The sequence below is a fragment of the Microcebus murinus genome, chromosome X (assembly GCF_040939455.1).
Source record: "Microcebus murinus isolate Inina chromosome X, M.murinus_Inina_mat1.0, whole genome shotgun sequence".
Taxonomy (NCBI): Eukaryota; Metazoa; Chordata; class Mammalia; order Primates; family Cheirogaleidae; genus Microcebus; species Microcebus murinus.
The window spans coordinates 89,110,700-89,117,190 of NC_134136.1; the positions used below are offsets into that span (position 1 = coordinate 89,110,700).

The window sequence follows — 6,491 nt, forward strand, 5'->3', positions numbered from 1 at the left end:
GGCCTTGAAAATAGGTTCTGGGCTTGGAAAAAAAAGTAAGTACCTGCAAAGAGACATAATTTAGAAGCAAGAAAGATGCTCTCTGGGTGGCTGCCGCTACCAGATTCCATTTCATTTCTAAAATTGTAATTTCTATGTTCATCCATTTGTTTGCATAAGGCTTTCTCGTTTTGCATTGTTTTGTTTATTTTGATTTTGTTCTGGAGTCCAATACCAATACACTGTGAGGAATAACTTCTAGGCAGTGTTTATGAACAGCTGAAGGCAAGGATCAAGTTAAACAGCACATATACTCCCAGTGGAATTTTCCTTTTTGCACTTTATAATCTTCACATTGCTAAATTCGTTAAACTACAGTGGCTTCTCTCTACAAGAATTGCAAAGACACTGCCAAAGCAAACTTCAAAAAGCTAGAAACATGACCTTCTTACAAATGTATGCTGAACATGTATCAAAGACATATTTAATTGATTAGTGAGGAAACCAGCATGTAGGAGAGACTGATATACATGTACATGTGTGTGTGCCTGTGTGTGTGTGTATAGTGAGAAAAAATGTCAATATAGATTGCAAAGATAGATACAAAAATGTTTTATGTCCTAGAAGGCAATAAAACTGTAACTTTGGGGTTGTTGGTTTTTTTTTTTTTTAACCAAACAGAAATGGTATGCGACTCTACTGTACAAAAATGACTTGTAATTTATCAGACTACAAGTTAACATTTGCCTTCCTGGAGTCCAGACCCTAACCAATGGCAAATGGCAAGTCAAACCAGGATGCATTTTCCTACAGAACTAAATAGCCTTAGATGGACTTGCTAGACGGTTCTTCAGTACCACTTTGCAAGGACATGCAGTCATCTTTTTGCTTATTTCCAAGTATTATATGTTAATAACTTTGCTTCCCAGGGTCACACAACGGCATTCTGTCTAGTTTACTGGAAGAGATTTTATGGGTCTTGGTCACTGAAATTGCCTTCTAACTCCCCACAAAGCCTCAGCAACTAAAGGGAAATGCCAACATTTCAAAATGGAGTTCTTAAAGGATTTGTTTTTCTAAAACCAAGCTTTTATTGCTTCTCGGCCTTTTGGCTAAGATCAAGTATAGTATCCGGTCGTATCAGTTTAAAAGCAACTTTTTGCCATGCACGCAAGGCAAAGGCGACCCTCTCTCTGCCCAGCACCTCACTTGATTATAGGCCAGCAATCTGCAGTGGACTGTTTGTTAATGTTCCATTGTAATCTGAGGCCTTGAGGGGTGTGACTGCCCACGGCTGTCACAGCCCCTCAGTCTACATTGGCTAGCCCGGGCTTGCAGCCTAAAAGCCCTTTAGAATGTTGCAAGGAACAAAACCAAGAGGCCACAGGCCATCTCAGGCAGAGGAAACCACAGGCAGACTCATTGTCTTCCACAGGCTGCCCACTCTAGTTGACCCTGTTTATTTCTTAGTATTTTGAGTCCTATTGCCTTAGCAAAAGTTCAAGACGCAGTGCTGATTGAGCAGAAAGAAACAGAGATGCAGCTCTGGCCACAGGCTTTGGAAGCACAAGAATTAGATTTAAATACTGTGCCCACCATGCACACGTAGCTATATCTGCACTGGGTCTTCGTATTCTCATCTGTACAGTGGGAATGTTAAGACTTAACTTACCTACTCTATAAAATTAGTTTAAGGTCCAACAAAAATATGTGTTAGAAGGGCCTGTTATAATAAACATAGTTATTAGTAAAAGCTACCCTAGTCTGGATGCCAACTGACAAGGGTGCTTCATAGATATTACCTCAAACCTTATATAAACAGACACACAATTGTTGGTTATTTAGGAGAGTGTTTGACAAATACTGTTACTTGCATACCAACATCTATTCATCCCCTTCTTCCATGCTATGGAAGAAGGATGGAAGGTCCATGGCAATATGATCTTAATTCTCTTTGCAGTAGTGGCATGCCCAACTCTATTCCCTAGCTCTTCTTGTAGCTGGGAGCAGCCATGTGACCCGATTCTTGGCAATGAGACCTAACCAGACATATTCTTCGAGAAAGCTTTTGCTTCTGTGATAAAAAGAGACTGAGCCAGCCGGTGTGGCCTTTCCCTCTTCTATTCCCATTTTCCTCCTGCCTTGAATGCAGAAGTGATGCTTATTACCCTGAAAATGAGGGAAAGGCCAAAAGAACTTCAGAGCATGGGCCCAGCCATAATGGGGCAGAGTTCTTTCATCTGAACATTGATAACTGCCTAGCTCCAAACTTCCTGTTACATGAGAACAAAAACCCATCTAGGTTTAAGCCATTCAAGTTGGGTTTTCAATTACTTGCAGTAGAACAATGTGCACGAAGCAATAACCTTTCACCCCTCCCTCCCCAAGAAAAACCTTTAGAAATTATCTTCCAGTGGCCAACTCTTCAAGATTAAGCATGTGTTTGGTTTCCCAAACTAAGATTGGTCCTTGACACAAAGCAACTATTTTCAAGCACTTTGCCCTATTATTTCTATAAATTATAGAAATAGTTTGGAATTGAAAATATTCTACCATCCAAACTTAGTTAATGGATTCATCACATCAAACATTTATTGGATACTTGCTAAATGCCAGGCTTTGGGAAGATAAATAAAAATAAAATATATGGTATTTACAGTCTAGGGAAGAGGATAGACTTGAAAGTAAATAATTTCAAAAAGACTGAAAGGAAAACCATACCAAAATATTCTCTGTGGTCATCTTGAATGAGAAGGACCCATGGGTAATTTTAATTTTCTTTTTAATATATTTCTACATGTTCTAATTTTTCTATATCAGATATACATGACACTAGGGAACCCACAGAGCTTTTCAAACATAAAAAATCCTTTGTTAATCATAAACCCTGCATTTTGATTTGAAAAATAAGGTTATTGGGCCATGACATATCCCTTAGGGTGGAAACAGATGAGCATGGGTCACATTTTTGGAGCTGACCTCCTACCTGACTTGTATAGGACCACACCCAGCTCACAGACTGTTAAAGCTGAAAGGGCCCCTTAGAGATGACCTAAGCTAACTCCCTGATCCTCAGAAGAGGAAATTGAGTTCCAGATTAGTGAGTGGCAACCAAGCACTTGATCCCAGGGCACTGAACTAAAATAATGGTTCTGAAATTCTCGTAATTAGATTCCTTACATTTAGACACAGCATTTCAGGGTTAAACATTTTGGTAGGAGGAGACCCAAAAGTTAGAGGGAAAATGTCGTGGTTATCAGCAAGTACTTAAAAACACATTATTAGTGCCAAGGACTCTACTGGAATTTTCTAAAATCAACTTTATTTTTCATAGCGGTTTTAGGTTCGCAGCAAAATTGAGAGGAAGGTACAGATATTTCTCATATACCTCCTGTTCCCACACACGCATAGCTTCCCCTGCTATCATTATCCTCCACCAGAGTGGGACATTTGTACGATCAATAAACCTACAACGATGGATCATTATCACCCAAAGTCCATAGTTTACATTAGAGTTCACTCTTGGTACTGTACATTCTATAGGTTTGGAAAAATATATAATGACATGTATCCACTATTTTAGCATCATACCAAATATTCTCACTGCCCTAAAATTAGTTATTGCCATTGGGGGTTGGGGAATGGGCACTGACTGCTAATGGGTATGGGGTTTCTTTTGGGGGTGATGAAAATATTCAGAAATCAAGAACTGGTGATGATTGTACAACTTTGTGAACATACTAAAAAGTGCTGAACTGTACACTTAAAAAGGGTGAATTTTATGGTAAGTGAATTATCTCTCTCTCTCTCTCTCTCTTTTTTTTTTTTTTTGAGAGAGAGAATCGCTTTGTTGCCCAGGCTAGAGTGAGTGCCATGGCGTCAGCCTAGCTCACAGCAACCTCAAACTCCTGGGCTCAAGCAATCCTGCTGCCTCAGCCTCCCAAGTAGCTGGGACTACAGGCATGTGCCACCATGCCCGGCTAATTTTTTCTATATATATTAGTTGGCCAATTAATTTCTTCTATTTATAGTAGAGACGGGGTCTCGCTCTTGCTCAGGCTGGTTTTGAACTCCTGACCTCGAGCAATCCGCCCGCCTCGGCCTCCCAGAGTTGAATTATATCTCAATATAAAAAATGGATTCTTACGTTAGTTATCTTTTTAATTATTTGCTGTAGAACTAGAGTCCTATGGCAAAGTTGACTCTGTCTTTCATAAAATTGCAAGGGTTCCTTTTTCACCATGGTTTTCATTTAGATATTAATAGTACCTGAAATGGAAACAACATAGTATTTATAGCCACCTGAGTTTCTACTGACCCTTGTCTCACGAGTTGTGTCTCCTTCCTTCTGCAGTGACATTTGGTGAGCATTTTTACAAATTTCTTCTGGCAGTTCAAGAAAGGCCAGGAGACATAAAGTCTAAGGTTCCTAGTGAAAAATGATCTCCTTCTATAATATAGTAATTATTTCACTTTTTCACTCTTGGAGTTTTATGGCTTGGGTTTTGTTTGTTTGTTTGAAAGGGCTGATCTAGCTTCCTCCCCTTTCTCCCTCTTCCTTTGCATAGCTAGAGGCCCAGAGACTGCGAGTAGGGGTAGTAAAGCACACCTGCTGCCCGCCTACCTCCCAGGTACAGAGGCAGGAAACATGTATGATGGAAAGATAAAGCCAGAAGATGGGCCCAGAAGGAAGTCTAGAAGGGCAGTGCCCCGGAAGGGGAGGCTCTGCCCATGGTAAACCATACTCTGGGGCCTCTCCCACTACCCACAGGGAGGGCCAGTTTCATTATGACCACAGCTCCAACGACTCTTTCTCTGTTAGCAGGACGTCTCTGGGCTGACAGCTGATACTGGAGGCCTGTGCTTGCCTGTGCTGTGTGGTTTTTCAACAACACATCTTGAAGATCTCAAACTTTTCCTTTAAATTGGGTTATATCAAGAAGTCTGCCTCAAGTGACTTTATTGATGCACCAGAGAAGGCATTTATTTCCGGGTTCCTGGGAGGGAGGGGGAGGGGAAGGGCACTTTTCTCACTTTGGGGGCTGTGGATGGAGAGTTCAATAAGGAGTCAGACTCACTTTGCATGAGGGAGTTTGGGGACTGTTAGGAAATTTTAACTCCCTGAGGCCCTCTGTGAAACAGGAATAAACCTTCACCCAAGGTAAGGCAGGGCGACACCTATAGGCCCAGGAATGGCCACCCTGTGAAGGGTGCTTGACTCACTTAATGCAGCAAGTGGTTCCTCAAAAGTTTTGTCTAGATCAAATTCTACTGAAGGTACTTAGATGAATCCAGAAGTACATTCTTTTGTAAAGGGAAAAAGCACCAAGACCCCTATAAACCAGTGATTTGGAAAATTAGGATTAAAATGTGCTTTCACTGAAGTACAGGGAAAAGGATGAGGGGAGTTGAATGTTTTTTCCCTCAATAACCTTGATTGAAGTTGTGTGAAGGTGAAGTCAAAACACTGAGTCGTCATCATTTCACCTCCAATTCCCAGGGCCCCGTAAGGGGGTCCTAGATATTTGTTAAACGAATAAATAAGTGAATATTACATTATTTTCTTTAATAGCCAAAATAACCCCTTGAGCTATGCATCATTATCTGTTTATATAGCCGAGGAACTTGGGGCTATTGTGGGTTAGCTAATTTGGTCAAGATCATCCAGCAGATGAGAGACAGGGATGGGATTAAAGCCAGGTCTCTGAGTTCTGAATCAATGCAACAAACAAGGCTGGGGGAGACACCATGTACCCCGCAACACTTAATCTTACCACTCAAAGATAACTCCGTTAACCACCACTCAACTTTTTAAATATTAGTATTGATTTACAAAAATAGGTTTAAAGTACATTTTGTCCCATAAAATGCCCTTTAAGGGTAGTTATATAAAGAGGCTCTGTCATTACATATGCTTGTATAGCAGTGGTTTGCAAAATGTGGTCCAAATATCAGCAGCATCAATATCACCTTAGAACCTGGCAGAAATACAAATTCCCAGACCCTATCTTGGATTTATTGAGCCACAAACTCCACGAGTTGGGGGGAGCACAGCAATCTGGGTTTTATTTAACAAGCCCCCTGGTTTGAGAACCACCGATGTATGTTATTTTATCATATGTGTCTTAGTCAGCTCTGACTGCTATACAAAATATCATAGGCTGAGGAGCTTAGACAACAGACATCTCTTTCTCACTATTCTGGAGGCTGGGAAGTCCAAGATCAAGGTTCCTGGTGAGGGCACTCTTCTGGCCTGCAGATGTCCACCTTCTTGCTATATCCTTCCTCATATGCTGGAGAGAGAGAGAGAGAAAGAGAGAAAGCTCTGGTTTTGATAAAAACACCCAATCCTGTCAGGATGGCCCCACCCTCATGACATCATCTAAACCTAATTACCTTCCAAAGGCCCCCACCTCTGAATACCATGATATTGGGGCTTAGGGCTTCCACACATGAATTTGGGGGGAAACACAAACAGTCCACTGAAGAATCCCTAATCAGTTTTTTCTTTT

At 41.0% G+C, this 6,491-nt stretch overlaps 1 pseudogene; it reads left to right on the forward strand.

Moving 5' to 3' along the window:
* Positions 1–1,071: 1,071 nt before the first annotated feature.
* Positions 1,072–1,170, forward strand: LOC142865981 (uncharacterized; annotated as a pseudogene).
* Positions 1,171–6,491: the final 5,321 nt, after the last annotated feature.